This window comes from Neofelis nebulosa, chromosome 7 (genome assembly GCF_028018385.1).
Source record: "Neofelis nebulosa isolate mNeoNeb1 chromosome 7, mNeoNeb1.pri, whole genome shotgun sequence".
Classification (NCBI taxonomy): domain Eukaryota; kingdom Metazoa; phylum Chordata; class Mammalia; order Carnivora; family Felidae; genus Neofelis; species Neofelis nebulosa.
This window is the reverse complement of record NC_080788.1, coordinates 145,557,713-145,573,856: the sequence shown is the minus strand read 5'-3', so window position 1 is coordinate 145,573,856 and position 16,144 is coordinate 145,557,713. Positions and strand designations below refer to the sequence as shown.

General features: G+C 44.0%; 1 protein-coding gene, 1 long non-coding RNA gene and 1 pseudogene across 8 annotated transcripts in view; all 3 read right to left on the bottom strand.

Annotated features, from left to right (window-relative positions):
- Positions 1–16,144, bottom strand: part of RCOR1 (REST corepressor 1) — a 128,488-nt gene that overhangs the window by 90,949 nt on the left and 21,395 nt on the right. The window lies entirely within an intron of this gene.
- Positions 2,020–8,860, bottom strand: LOC131517775 (uncharacterized). The gene is made up of 2 exons (XR_009264831.1): positions 4,782–8,860; positions 2,020–4,543 (listed from the first exon to the last, which is right to left on the bottom strand). It is a non-coding gene; the product is annotated as an uncharacterized LOC131517775 (long non-coding RNA).
- Positions 10,717–10,796, bottom strand: LOC131518302 (U4 spliceosomal RNA; annotated as a pseudogene).

The window sequence follows — 16,144 nt, the reverse complement described above, 5'->3', positions numbered from 1 at the left end:
AACTATGAAGGCCTTTTATCACAGCTCTCCAATAATCATTTGGGTAACAACTTTCTGTAAGATTAGAGCAGAATTTTAGAGCTGGAAGAGACCTCTGAGATCATCTGATTAACTGCAGAATGGAGCTATATCTTAGGAGAGGATTCCAAGTTCTATAGGGTGAAAATGACACATGGGCAAAATTAATCTTGAAAAATATCTCCGGAAAGCCACCCACTAGAGACCAACAAACAAAATCTTCTCAGTAAGTTCAAAGCCAGTTTCCCCCTCTACTGTTAGACCAAGTAATTCATTCTATAGTCACTGAGCACCCAAAACAAAGTTGGTGGGTTGTGTTCAGAAGTCATGTTCAACTTGGGGCGCCTGGGTGCTGTCAGTTAAGCATCCGACTTCGGCTTGGGGTCATGATCTTGCGGTTCCTGAGTTCAAGCCCTGAGTCCCGCTCTGTGCAGACAGCTCAGAGCCTGAAGCCTGCTTCAATTTCTGTGACTCATTTTCTCTCTCTGTCCCTCCCGATTGTGCACGCCGTCTCTCTCAAAAATAAACAAACGTTAAAAAAAATTTTTTTTAAAGAAGTCATGTTCAACTTAACACATCAACAGCAGGGGCACCTGGGTGGTTCAGTCAGTTAAGCATGATTACGGCTCAGGTCATGATCTCACAGTCATGAGATTGAGCCCCCACGTCAGGCTCTGCACTGACAGGAGGGAGCCCACCTGAGATTCTCTCTCCTCTATCTCTGTCCCTCCCTGGCTCATGTGCATGCACTCCCCCTCTCTCAAAATGCATAAATAAACATTTTTAAAAAATAAAAATAGGGGCGCCTGGGTGGCTCGGTTTGCTGGGCATCCGACTTTGGCTCAGGTCATGATCTCACGGTTCGTGGGTTGGATCCCACGAACTTCAGATCCTCTGTCCCCCTCTCTCTGTCTCTCTCTCAAAAATGAACATTAAAATAAACAAACAAACAAACAAATAAATAAATAAATAAAATAAAACCAAACATGAGAAGCATACTGAACACGGTCCTATTTTTATACTAGGAGAATCACATGGAAAGATTCAGGGTAATACCTACCTCTTGCCTCCTCCAGGGCACAAGCAGGGCTATGATGACCATATGTCCAGATTAGTCCCGGACAATTCCAGTTTACACCTGTCAACCTGGCACAATTTTTAATAGGCTCTTGTTCACTCTCAAGAGTAGTTTGGGCCAGTCTACTCCCAGTAAACCTACCCCCACACCCTGCACAGTCAACTCTCACAACGAATCTGAGCTGGTCCGTGACTCATGTTAACCGAGGAAGTGCGGCAGAAATGATAATGTGCCAGTTCCGGGCCTACACTTCCAGAGGACTGGCAGTTGCTGCTTCCTCCTTCTTGAAATGCTTGCTTTGGGGAGCCCTGAGCCACTATGTAAGAAATCTGACTATCCTACTCGAGACCTCTCCCACTGGAAAACTGACAGGCCCTGAGACCACACGGAGACAAAGGAGGCCCAGCTGGCCCAGCATCTCAGTGAGGCCAGCAGATGACACCAAGCCCACTGAGCAATCAAATGATGCCGTCCACGGAAGCCCAGCAGAACAACTATTCAACAAAGCAAGAATCACAAAATAATAGTTATTTCGAACCACGAAATATGAGTGGTTTCTTAACACTTTCCTGTGAAGGAGAAGGGGATTCCTGTAATTTCTCATGGAATACTCCAGAGGTAGATGGGACTGATTAATAATAACTTGAGCCAGAAAGGGCAAGATCCTTCACGATGGCAGTCACCACTACCCTTCTAATCTTATAGACACAGTATTGTACCTCAGATCCAGAAACCTAGAATGAGGACTAAGCCTCAGAAGATCTGGGAAGGATAACGCCGAGAAAGGCTTGAGGTGCTTTAGTTATTTTTGCACCGATCTTAGAAAGGATTCCTAACTTTGAAAAATTTTTTTTAATTTGTTTAATGTTTATTTTTGTTTTTTTAATTTTTTTTAATGTTTATTTATTCTTGACAGAGAGAGAGAGAGAGAGAGAGAGAGAGAGAGAGAGAGACAGAGCATGAGCAGGGGAGGGGCAGAAAGAGAGGGAGACACAGAATCAGAAGCAGGCTCCAGGCTCTGAGCTGTCAGCACAGAGCCCGATGCAGGGCTCGAACTCACAGACCACGAGATCATGACCTGAGCCGAAGTCGGACGCTCAACCGACTGAGCCACCCAGGCGCCCCAACGTTTATTTATTTTCGGGAGACACGGACAGAGCATGAGTGGGGGAGGGGCAGAGAGAGAGGGAGACACAGAATCCCAAGCAGGTTCCAGGCTCCCAGCTGTCAGCACAGAGCCCGACGCGGGGCTCAAACCCATGAACCACGAGATCATGACCTGAGCCGAAGTCAGGAGCTCAACCAACTGAACCAACCAGGTGCCCCAAGGATTCCTAACTTTGAATGGGTGCTTTGTGCTGAGATTCGCTAAGCAGACACTTTGAATATTTAACACTATCGTGGCGAAAGGGGTTAAATAGTCTGCCCAACATTCCTAAGTTCCTGCGTGACACAAAATATCTAAGGAGGAGGAGGCATCTAATGCAGTGACACTCAAGAACACAGGACTAGATCAAGTTGGATTCTCCCACATCCGAGCTGAGACCTCAGGCAAGTTGTTCAAGCTTTCTAAATCTGCCTCAGTGTCTGCACAATGGGGATGATACCACTGTGCAGTAGGGCTGTTCTGAGAATTAAGTAAGAGGTTATTTGTAAAGCTCTCCGGCACAGAGCTGGTTCTCACACACACACACACACACACACACACACACACACACACACACAACTAGAAGGAAGAGAGTCGAGAAGCCTGGCACGGTGCCTTCAGAATGACGTCAGCTCATCCACAGTTAGGCTATAAAAGGCGTATCTATAAAAGACCTATGCAAAGGCGTCTGTGAGCCAATAAAGGTGCTCGCTGCTGAGAGCTCAGGCTGAAAACCTCTATTTTGTAAACTTACTGGAAAGAGGTTCTGTCCGTGTTTTTTAAAAAAACAGGAAGTTGTTACCGAGAGACACACCTGTACCAGGCGCTCTTCTAGAAGCTGGGCCCCCACCTCACAGAGCTGACCTTCTGGTTGGAGGAGTCAGACAAGTAAGAAGATAAGTAGGGAAGTACGTTAGACAATGCAAGAGGGAATGAGAAAACCATAAAGCAAGGAAGGAGGACAGGAAGCACCAGGGAAACAGCCGAAATGTTTAGATGGACTGGCCAGGAAAAGCCTCAGTGAGAGTGTGACAGTTCAGTGCGGACGGAAAGAAAGAAGAACATAAGCCATATGGATGAAGGGTAAGGGGAGGGGCAGAGAAGCAAGGAAAAAGCACTGGAGGCAGAAGAAAAGTGAGTGCAGAGATCCTACGGGCAGGAACACACCGGGCAACGGTCAAGAAAGAGAAGGGAGGCAGCGTGACTAGAGTGGAGAACAGAAAGGAGTAGTTGGGAGCTGAGGTCAGGGGCGATGGGGACTGGAACTCCTACAGATTAAACTGGCATCTTGTTCTAGATGTCTTGGGGGAGAGAGGGTTTTTTGATGGTTAACTTTACGTGTCAACTCAACCAGGCCACACGGTCCCAGATGTCGGTCAAACATTATTCTGGATGTGTCTGTGAGAGTATTTCTGGATGAGATTAACATCTGAATCGGTAAACTGAGTAAAGCAGACTGCCCTCCGTAATGTGGGTGGTGCTCATCCAAACAGTTAAAGGCCTGAATTTAATAAAAAGGCTAAGAGGGAACTTCTCCAGCCTGACGGCTTGAGCTGGGACACGGGATGGGATCTCCTGGTTCTCTCTCAGGCCTTTGTACTCAGACTACAACTTAGACCATCTCTCCTAGCTTGCTGACTGGCAGATCTAAGAACTTCTCGGCCTCCACAGTCACGTGAGCCAACTCCTTATAACAAATGTCTTTTAATATATATATCCTACTAGTTCTGTTTCTCTGGAGAGCCCTAAACTAATCAGGTTTCAAACAGGAGTGAGGTACCTGGGACTCTTGGGGTAAACGGGGAAGACTGACAATTGGATCTTGCAACATGGAGGTCACCAGTGACATTATGAGCAATTCTGGAAGAGCAGTGGGGACAAAAACCTGAAAGAAACGTGTTCGAGAAGAGAACAGAAGAAAAGAATGGAAAACAGAGTATAGACAATTATCAAGAAAAACCTTTTTACACAAGTGAGATCTAACAGGCTGCTTATATGCTGTTGAGAATGACAGCCTGCAGAAGTTCACTTGCAACTGCTTCAATTTTTTCCCAGTTAAATAAAGGAAAAAGGGGGAAGGAAAAATGGAACATTTTAAATGAGACATTTGAATACTCTACAGAAGAGTAACTGGAGTAGGAAAACAACAGAACCTGCAATGGGCCTACGAGATTTTGGTGGTCATGGCTTTAAAATGAGATTAGTCAGAATGGTCTCTCTAACCACATTCAGCTGAATTCGCACGGATTCAAGCAGAAGAAGAATCAGAAGCTGCATTAAACAGGCCTTACGAGGGGCGCCTGGGTGGCGCAGTCGGTTAAGCGTCCGACTTCAGCCAGGTCACGATCTCGCGGTCCGTGAGTTCGAGCCCCGCGTCGGGCTCTGGGCTGATGGCTCGGAGCCTGTTTCCGATTCTGTGTCTCCCTCTCTCTCTGCCCCTCCCCCATTCATGCTCTGTCTCTCTCTGTCCCAAAAATAAATAAAAAACGTTGAAAAAAAAAAAATTTTTTTAAAAAAAACAGGCCTTACGAGACGCACTTCAGGCACCCTCCCCCACACACACTCGGACTTGCCTGCTGTCCCACTTCCCAGCTGGAACAGCCCCACCAGGCCTGGCAGAAACCTGCAAGCTTCAGATGATCCTAAGCCTCAGCCCACTACCCACGTCTTCTTTCCTAACATCACCAACTGTCTCTACCTCCCCCAGGGCTTATAAAGGCTAAGCCCTGGTAGCCTTCCCCGTGTGCACTGTGACAGAAGCCACAGCAGCTCCGACACCTAATTCAGCAGCTTCCCCAGGGGCTGCCTGTAGAGGCCAAGTAACAAACCTGAAAGCAGAGAATAACGAAGTCCCTATGGGGCAGGGGCGCCTGGGTGGCTCAGTCGGCTGAGCATCCAATTTTGGCTCAGGTCATGATCTCGCAGTTTGTGGGTCTGAGCCCACATTCGGCTCGCTGCTGTCATCCCAGAGCCCATTTCGGATCCTCTGTCCCCCACTCCCTGCCCCTCCCCTGCTCGTACTTTCTCTCCCTCAAAAATAAACGTGAAAAAAAATTTTTTTAAGACCCTAATGGGGCAACTCTGACCATTAAGAGACAGGAGACGAGAAAGGGCCGTCAAACTTCTCAGCTTCCACCTCCACATACCTGCCTGCCGCCCGCCCCCATCCCCTGGGAGTGCTCTGAGAGGTGCCATGATTCCCTAGAGATTCCCAGGATGACCAAGCAACCAGCTAAGGTTCTCACGAAGCTGTGATGGCTTAGAAAACATACCACTTTGTATTTGTTCTCCCTTCTTCTCTGCCTCATCCTCTTTTTTCCCTCCTCGCTCTAACTTCAAATAAAGCATCAGCACATACACTCTTGCCATCTTTTCCAGGGAATCCAGGCTAAGACACAGATCGTGGCTTAGACACGATTATTGATGAAACAAGAGGAAAACAAGAGAGTATGAGTAGAGAACATGCTGTAATGACTATGGAATTTATGGTCAACAAAGACAAGGGAGTGACCAGGGGAAATGCGGCAGGAACAATGAACTGAAATTTACGATGGGGTTGAAGACTGCGGGAAATGGGATGGTCGAAGGTGGGAGCTATAAAGTCTGGAAGCGGTAGTCAGAGTACTAAGTTTGAAATTGAAGTGACAAGAGTTTTTTCACATAATGGTGATCCAAGGCAATGGGTGGCCAAGGTAGGGTAGAGAACAGGATACATGGGAGAGAGGTCAAGGAACTAAGAAGCCATGTCACCATTGTTGAATAGCTGTCCTGCCATTCACCGTTGCTCTGGGATGGATTACCCTCAAGGGCAAAAAAAATCACAAAAGACTGCAGACACCGTGCTTAGCGAGTGACAAAAGAAGCAGCTACTTCCGTTCTAGTAATAAACTAGGTAACTCAGACCCACCAAGGACAATCAGAGAAGCTCAACAAAATGTCAAAAACGTCTGCTTGAAGGAATCGGTGAACTAACAAGACAGAGCTGGAACACAGCAGAGACTGAGACTTAGGAAGGGAACTACAGCTACTGGGGTCACTTTTCCCCCCAGAGGCATTTGCCAACGCTAGAGGACAGCACTGAGAGGCTGAGATGCTGAATAATGCATCTGACAGGCTCTTGGTGTTAGGGTAATGGCTCTGACTTCAAGTACAGCCACTGGGGAGAGGGAGAGAGAGCAGCAGCCTGCGAACGGCCATTTCATTGAACTGGGACTCCGAGAGGCTGTACTCTGGAAGAATAAAACTGAAGTAGCGGTGCCTGAGTGGCTCAGTCGGTTGGGCATCTGACTTCGGCTCAGGTCATGGTCTCACAGTTGGTGGGTTCGAGCCCCGCGTCGGGCTCTGTGCTGACAGCTCAGAGCCTGGAGCCGGTTTCAGATTCTGTGTCTCCCTCACTCTTTGCCCCTCCCCGACTTGTGCTCTCTGTCTCTGTCTCTCTCAAAAATAAATAAACTTAAAAAAACAAAAACAAGAAAAGAATAAAACTGAAGTAGACAGACCCTCAAAGGGACTGCAGGTCGGCCCTGAACAATTTCTACTGGGAGTAAGCTGATTCCACAGTGTGAGTATAAATAAAACCTCCCTAGAAGATACTTTCCTTAGGCCTCAGATTTTTTTATAACCAATTTTCCAAGGTGCAAGTTTGATATAAAATACACAATCAAAAGAGATCAGGCACGTGAGTAAATAATACAACATGAACACAAGACAGAAGAAATAGAAGACAAAAACATACCACAAGCATTCCAGATATTATTCACCAGATTTAAAAATAACTACAGTTGACTCTTGAACAGTGCAGGAGTGGGGAGCATACAGACCCTGAGGAGTGAAAAATCCACATATAGATGGGGCGCCTGGGTGGCTCGGTTGAGCGGCCAACTCTTGATTTCGGCTCAGGTCATGATCTCGCAGTTGGTGGGATCGAACCCTGTGCTGGGCTTTGGGTGGACACCACAGAGCCTGCTTGAGATTCTCTCTCCCTCTCTCTCTGCCCCTCCCCCACTCACACACTCTTGCGCTCTCTCAAAATAAACATTTTTAAAAATCTACGTATAACTTTTGACTCGCCAAAACCTAATAGCCTACTGTTGACTAGAGCCTTATTGATAACATAATTAACACATATTTTCCAGGTTACGTGTATTATATACTGTATTCTCACAACTGAAACTTGAGAAAAGATGTTATTGAGAAAGTCACAAGGAAAGGAAAATATATTTACTGTACTGTAAAAAATCCGCATAGAAGTGGGCCGCACAGTTCACACCCATGTTGTTGACGAGTCAACCATACACTTCCGATATTCCAGGACTTTAAAGACAAGATTTACAATTTTAGCAGAGAACTAGAAACTATAAAAAAAGAACCAAATGGAGGCTCTAAAACTAAAAAAAGGATATACAACTGAAACTAAGAACTCAATGGACGGATTTAAAAGAAGATAGACAGATAAAAGGAGAAAGACAAGTTAAAATAAAAGATCTCAAATGAAGCCCAGGAAATAAAAATTTGGAAAACACAGACTTAGAGGCTAGGAGACAGAGATGCAGAACACATATGAAACTGAAATTCCAGAAAGAAAGGAAAACGAGCCTGGAACAGAAGCAATACACAAGAATGGCTGAGAACTGTCTAAAAGTAACAAGACAGTAAGCCACAGGTTCAAGAAGCTCTAAGAATCCTAAGTAGACTAAACTTTAAGAAACAAAGATAAACTTCATACCTAGGAATATCACAATAAAATAGCTAAAAGAAAGAGCAAACAATTAATACAGCCTGGGAAACAGGAAGGTTACAGTGATACTGACAGTTAACCTACTACTGAAAAGGACGGGAAACCCAAACACAAAGAGTCTTCTAAAGCGCTTTTATAAAAGGAAGAGAGCACAACCTAGAATTCTATACCCAATACAAATAACCTACAAGAATAACTTGAAATAAAAAGTTTCAGACAGACCCATCACTAGCAGACCTACACTGAAAGAAATATCCAAAGGTGCAAAAAACAAAACAAAACAAAACAAGCCAGATAGAAACTCACCAGGTACACAAAGGAATGAAGAACGACAAAATGGTCAATGGTCAATATATGAATAAATCCAAATAAAATGACTGTGTAAGATAATAGTTTCTTACAGGAATCAACGTATGTAAGACTTAAAATATGAAACCACAAAGGCACAAAGGGAGCACAGGGGTAAGCGGAGTTAGGCATCCTGTGGCTGTTGCGTTGCCCTTCAAGAAGGTAAAAGCACCCAGTTTACAACAGGATGATAAATCAAAGATATAAATTATAATCTCTAGGGGAGAGGATTCTGGGAAGATGGTAGAGGAGGAAGCCCCCCACAAATGTGTCTGCCGCCTCCCCCTCCTCCGCCCCAGGCAACTACAGTGGCAGAGGCTGTCTGATGTAACTGTGCTGGATCTCTGGCGTCTACTGAAAGCTTGCAATGTCCAAGAGAAAAACTCATGCAGTAAACTGCAGTCAGTTCTGGTCAACCTCAGCTCTCCGGACAGTAGCAGCTACTCATCCCTGCCCCTGGCCATGGGGCAGGAAGCAGTGCACATACTCAGTTCCCGGCACAGCCTGTACACAGCATGTAGGAGCCAGGGTGTGCAGACAAATACTGACAATCTGTGCTCTGACCACCAAATGCTGCTTCTGAAAACAGAGGTGCAGACAAGCAGCAGATCGTCACTGTTGTTGCACCACCCCCACACCACAACAAGCCCCTCATCCCTCTAGCGGAGTCACTCACGGGGGACTTTAAGAAGCTTGTCCCTTATATACGCTCACACGCACACACACACACATTCTTCACTCTTCTCATTTTCACCTTCTGGGAGGCAGATATTGATGACTAGGCCATACAAAAGCAAATGCATAGGGGCACCTGGCTGGCTCAGTTGGTGGAGCATGTGACTCATGATCTTGGGGTTGTGAGTTCAAGCCCTACACTGTGTAGAGAGATTACTTAAAAAAAAAAAAAAAAAAAAGCAAATGCATGCACTATACAGGGAAAATGAGAAAGTGACCACACATGCCCAGAGAAAGGCATAGTCTCAGAAAAGATCTGAGAAACCCTGGGGCGCCTGTATGGCTTAACTAGTTGACTATCCAACTCTTGATATTGGCTCAGGTCACGATCTCACAGGTTCATGAGTTCAAGCCCCACATCATGCTCCTCACACTGATAGTGTGGAGCCCGTTCAGGATTCTCTTTCTCCACAAGCACATGCGCTCTCTCGCTCTCTCTCAAAATAAGTAAATAAACTTAAAAAAAAAAAAAAACAGATCAGATAAACCTTAAATTTAACCTCAGGATGATCCTTGACATAGAGACAGTCTACGGTAAGGGGGAAGAAAGGAAGAATAGATGAATTAGTGAATACATAACAAAAACGGCAAACCTGGAGAAGGGGATGTTAACCACATTGTTAGACTCACATGTTCACTTTCCAACAACAACATCACAAGGCATACAAGAAACAGAAAAGTATGGCCAATTCAAAGGGGGAAAATGTTTCAACAGAAACTATCCTTTAAAAGACCTGATGGCAAACCTACTAGACAAAGATTTAAAAATGGTCAAAGAACTAAAAAAAAGATGTGGAGAAAGTCAAGAAAACAATGTATAAATAAAATGGAAAAATCAATTAAGAGATAGAAAACCTAAAAAGAAACCAAAAAAACTCGGGAGTTGAAAGTGCAATTAATAATTTACTAGAAGGACTCAAAGGCAGACATGAGTAGGCAAAAGAAAGAATCAGTGAACCTGAAAATAGGACAATAGAAATAATCAAGTCTGAGAAACAGAAAGAAAAGACTGAACAGAAAGAAAAGTGGACAGAGAGCATAAGGGACCTGTGGGACACCACCAAACAGACCAAATACAAGTTGTGGGCATCCCAGAAGAAAGGGGCAAAGAGAAGATCTGAAAAACTAACTGGCTAAAAACGTCCCAAATTTGATGAAAGACATGAATATAAACATCTAAGAAACTCAACAAACTCCACGGAAATAAATCAGAGACCTACACCAAGGCACATTATAATCAAACTTTCCAAAGTCAAGGACAAAGACAGAATCTTGAAGGCAGCAAGAGAAATAACTCATCACATATAAAAGATCCTCAGTAAGTTAATGAGCAGATTTCTCATCAGAAACTTCAGAGGCCGGGAGCAGGGGGGCTCAGTGGATTAAGCGTCCAACTTTGGCTCAGATCATGATCTTATGGTTCATGAGGTCAAGCCCCACATGGGGCTCTGTGCTGACAGCTCAGGGCCTGCAGCCTGCTTCAGATTCTGTATCTCCCTCTCTCTCTCTGCCCCTTCCTCCCTCCCTCTCTCTCTCTCTCTCTCTCTCTCTCTCTCTCTCTCTCTCAAAAAGAAATAAACATTAAAAGAACAAGAACAACATCAACTACTACTACTACTTCAGAGGCCAGAAAGCAGTGGACCAATATAATCAAAGTGCTAAAAGTTTTCAATGAGCAATAATTGCACCTCGGACAAACCTCATTGGCTACGATACTGCCATTGCGCAAAGCTCAAAGTGCTAAAAGAAAAAGCTTTCAAGCAAGAATCCTATATCCTGCAAAACTGTCCTTCAAACAGCCTTAAAAAGGAAAGAAATTCTGACGTAAGCTACAACATGCATCAATCTTGATGGTGTTGTGCCAAATGAAATAAACTAGTCACAAAAACCAAACTCTGTATGACTCACTTACATAAGATACTTAGAGTACTCAAAATCATAGAGACAAAGTAGAATGCCTTCTACTTTTAATGGGAATAGAGTTTCAGTTTTATAAGATGAAAAGAGTTCTGGAAAAGGAAGATGATGATGAATAAATAGCCCATTATGACTATATTTCATACTTCTGAACTGTACACTTAACAATGGTTAGGGGTGCCTAGGTGGCTCAGTTGGTTAAGTGTCTGACTCTTGATTTCAGCTCAGGTCATGATCTCACAGTTGGTGGGATCAAACCCCAAGTTGAGCTCTGAGATCACAGCACAGAACCTGCTTGGGATTCTCTCTCTCCCTCTCTCTCTGCCCTTCCCCCCACTCATGCACATACCCACTCTCCCTCTCTAAATAAATAAATACACTTCAAAAAAAATGTTAATAGTTAAATATGACAAATTTTATATTATGTCTATTTTACCACAACTTAAAAACTTGGAAAACTAGGGGCGCCTGGGTGGCTCAGTCAGTTAAGCACCCGACTTCAGCTCAGGTCATGATCTCGCGGTTCATGAGTTCGAGCCCCGCGTCGGGCTCTGTGCTGACAGCTCAGAGCCTGGAGTTGCTTTGGATTATGTGTCTCCCTCTCTCTGCCCCTCCTCTGCTTGCACTCTGTCTCTCTCTTTCAAAATAAACACAATAAATAAATAAATAAATAAATAAATAAATAAATAAATAAAAAAAACTTGGAAAACTAAAAAGAAACAAACAAACCGTAACCTCTAGGACAACCACTAATGGCATTTTTAATAAAAGTACATAACTAGCAAGCTAAGGAGAGAGGGCAAATAAACATTAAATCAATGCAAAAGAAGGCTGAAGGAACAAAAAAGAAACACAGAACAAGTGGGTCAAATAAATAGAAAGCTCTGAGTCAATAGATCTAAATTCAAATATGTCAGTAAATACTTAAGTGAAACTGTACATGGAACTAAATGCCTTAGATAAAAGCAAAGATTTGCTTTTTATGCCTTGGATAAAAACCTGTTTAGACATACCTAAATCATCAGAATAAAGGATGAACGCACAAATGAAAACAGCACGCAAACACGGGCGAAAAGGAGCCGGCATAGCCAAGTTGTTGGGCAAGGAGCATTACTAGAGATAAAGAGGGCCGCTCCAGAGTGATAAAGGTTCGCTCCTCCAGCAGTCCGTGCAAAGGCAGGTTACATCCAGCAAAAAGCAGTAATAAGTGGCATAATCTGATGACATACATTCACAGCAGTGTGTTTTCGGGAAAAGAGGAGAACGGTACAGAACTGGCAATAAAGGACAAGGAGGACATCCCACTTCCAGGCCCGGTGATGTGAGAAATGTAGGAGGAAGCCAGCACTACTTGAGAGCACTGCAGGGAAAAAACAGTTCCAGCAGGAGAAAACCAATTTTCTATTGGAACAAGAACGTAGGGGAAATTCACCAAAGAAATTAGGGATTTTCGGGGATTCCTGCTGAGGCACCTTGATTTCAGAAGGCTCGGTGTAAAGACTTCAAGAGAAGGTCAGAGGTGGGAGACGGGATCAGAAGAAACAATGTGGGTAGAGTCTTGGGAGATTAGAATCCACATAATGGGAGGATGACCCAATAATTCTGGCCTTGTGGGTGACTGATCACACACAAAAAAAGAAAAAAAGTGGTGGGGGCAGGAGGGGAGCACATGATGAGATTAATCCTGATGGTCCCAAGGCAGAGGGTGATGGAGAAGCTAGGTGTGCTGAGGGAAAGGAGGGGTGTGGGGATCCTGACGGGAATGGCTAAGTTCCTGGGCTTCCTCCTGGCATCGGGCGACACGTATGGTCTGGCAGAGGGCAGCCTCACCCGAAGCGTTCACTGCTCTGCGTTTCTGCTTGAGAAAGGCTGCTAGGTTTGGGCTAAGATTGTAAAGAGCCAATCCATCTCTGGCAGCTACCAAACAGAGGCTTTCTCAGAGGAAGACACAGAGCCAGTGACACATCCGTCCTCCGAAATCCACCTCTGGAGTTTCTAACTGCCCCAAATCCAGAGGATTGTCCCCAAGTTTTAATAATGTTGTTAAACACAATCTAACAAAACCAAGTGTTACTTTTCTGCGGACCGTAGCGAAGGATGGGCAGTTTACCAGTTCTATGCCTTTGTATTTCATTCACTTATTCAAGAGATTTTATTTTGTACCGACTACGTGCTAAACAATGTTCTACACCCTGGGGATATAGCGGTCTGGATACAAAGCAAGGGGGTTACAAAACAAAAACCCGTGCCTTCGTGGAGTTTATATTTTAGAATAGACATTAAACAAATATGTACATTTATAGCATGTTAGAAGGTGTTACAAAAATAAGAAAGAGGAGAGCAGGATGAAGAGGCCTGGAGTACAGTGGAAGTTTCCATTTTAACTAGGATGGTCAGGGCGCGAAGGTGGCTCAGCCGGTTACATGCCCAATTTCAGCTCAGGTCACGATCTCACAGTTGGTGAGTTAGAGTCCCGCATCAGGCTCTCTACTGTCAGCGCAGAGCCTGCTTGGGATCCTGTCTCCCTCTCTCTCTCTGCCCCTCCCACCATGAGCATGCATGCTCTCTCTCAAAAATAAACATTAAAAAAATATAGGATGATCAAAACAGCTCCTATGAAATTATTCCTGACAAAAATAATTTTAATAAAAAAAAAATCAGTCTTCTAAATCTAACTACCAGTTTACAGAAAATACAGAGGACAAAGGAACATGATAAAAACAGCCAGGGGATGCAATCAGCAAATCCAGAATGAGGGACTCTTTCCACCAGACAATCCAGTGGTTTTCCACAACTTAATTACAAAGAAAAAACAAAAAAAAAGGGGGGAGAAATCTATACATTAAAACTCAGCGTGCATGCTTTAGGCCAAGATGGAGTAACAGAGACCAGATCGACCCTCCTCCTTGAAACATCCCAAAGAACAAACAGGGGCACCAGGGTGGTTCAGTCAGGTGAGCGTCCAACTCGATTTCAGCTCAGGTCATGATCTCACGGTTCATGAGATCGAGCCCCGCATCTGCCTCTGTGCTAATGGCACAGAGCCTGCTTGGGATTCTCTCTCTGCCCCTTCTGCTCTCTCTCAAAATAAATAATAAACATTAAAAAAATAAATTAAAAAAAAAAATATATATATATATACATGAAACGATGGTCTTCCAGACAATGGCCGTCAGGTGATGAAGAAGCTGATGATCAGGTGATCCTTGAGGGTGGGAAACAAGAGAGATGAATGCTCCAACAGTCTCAACTTACTGCTCTGAAGAGTTCCCAGGCCACGGGGTTGAATAGTATTTTACCAAAGAAGATAAGGGGATGGCAAATAGGCAGATAAAAAACCAAAACTCAGTATTGCTTGTCACTTAGGAAACAGAAGTTAAAACAAAATACCACTACACACATATTAGAATGTCAAATTAAAAAAAGACTGACCATACCAACTGTTAGGAAGGTTGCAGAGCAACTGAAATTCTTTTTATATACTGTGTGTGTGTGTGTGTGTGTGTGTGTGTGTGTGTGTGTGTGTGTATATACATATATATATGTATATATATGTGATTTTTAGGTTTTTTTTTAAGTTTACTTATTTACTTTTGAGAAAGAGCACGCAAGTGGGGTAGGAGCAGAGAGAGAGAGAGAGAGAGAGAGAGAAAGAGACAGAGGGAAGGAGGGAGGGAGGGAGGGAGGGAGGGAGAGAGAATCCCAAGCAGGCTCCGCACTATCAGCACAGAGCCCAATGCAGGGCTTGAACTCACGAACCATGATATCATGACCTAAGCCGAAGTCAGCCGCTTAACCGCCTGAGCCCCCGGGGCACCCCGAGCAACTGCAACTCTTATACACTGTTGGTGGACACGTAAAATTATAAGACCACTTGAAAAAGTTTGCAGTTTCTTAAAAAATTAAACATACAACTACTATATGATTCCATTCCTGAGTATTTTACCCAAGAGAAAAAGAAATATATTGTTCACACACAGACTTGTACCTGAATATTCATAGCAGTCCTGTCATAGCCAAACAACAGAAATAACCCCAACGTTCATCAAGAGGTGAGTGGAGACCAACTAATCTTTGACAAAGCAGGAAAGGGCATCAAATGGAAAAAAGACAGTCTCTTTAGCAAATGGTGCTGAGAGAACTGGATGGCAACATGTGGAAGAATGAAACTAGACCACTTTCTTACACCAGACACAAAAATAAACTCAAAATGGATGAAAGACCTAAATGTGAGACAGGAAAGCATCAAAACCCTAGAGGAGAAAGCAGGCAACAACCTCTTTGACCTCAGCCGCAGCAATTTCTTGCTCGACACCTCTCCAAAGGCAAGGGAATTAAAAGCAAAAATGAACGATTGGGACCTCATCAAGATAAAAAGCTTCTGCACTGCAAAGGAAACAATCAACAAAATCAACAGGAAGCCGACCGAACGGGCAAAGACATCTGTAAATGACATAACGGATAAAGGGTAAGTATTCAAAATCTTATCAAACTCAACACCCGAAAAACAAAGAATCCAGTGAAGAAATGGGCAGAAGACATGAATAGACACATTTCCAAAGGAGACATCCAGATGACCAACAGACACATGAAAAAACATCACTCATCATCAGGGAAATACAAATCGAAGCCACACTGAGATAACATCTCACACAGGTCAGGATGGCTAAAATTAATTCACGCAACAACAGATGCTGGACAGGATGTGGAGAAACGGGAACCCTCTTGCACTGTTGGGTGGGAATGCAAACTGGGGCAGCCGCTCTGGAAAACAGTGTGGAGGTTCCTCAAAAAATTAAAAATAGAACTACCCTACGACCCAGCAATAGCACTACTAGGAATTTACCCAAGGGATACAGGAGTGCTGATTCACAGGGGCACATGTACCCCAACGTTTATAGCAGCACTTTCCACAATATCCTAATTATGGGAAGAGCCTAAATGTCCACCAACTGATGAATGGATAAAGAAGACGTGGTTTATATATACAATGGAATACTACTTGGCAATGAGAAAGAATGAAGTCATGCCATTTGCAGCAACGTGGACGGAACTAGAAAGTATTACGCTGAGTGAAGTCAGTCAGATAAAGACAGATATTGTATGTCTTCACTCATATGTGGATCTTGAGAAACTTAATAGGAGACCATGGGGTGGGGGAGGG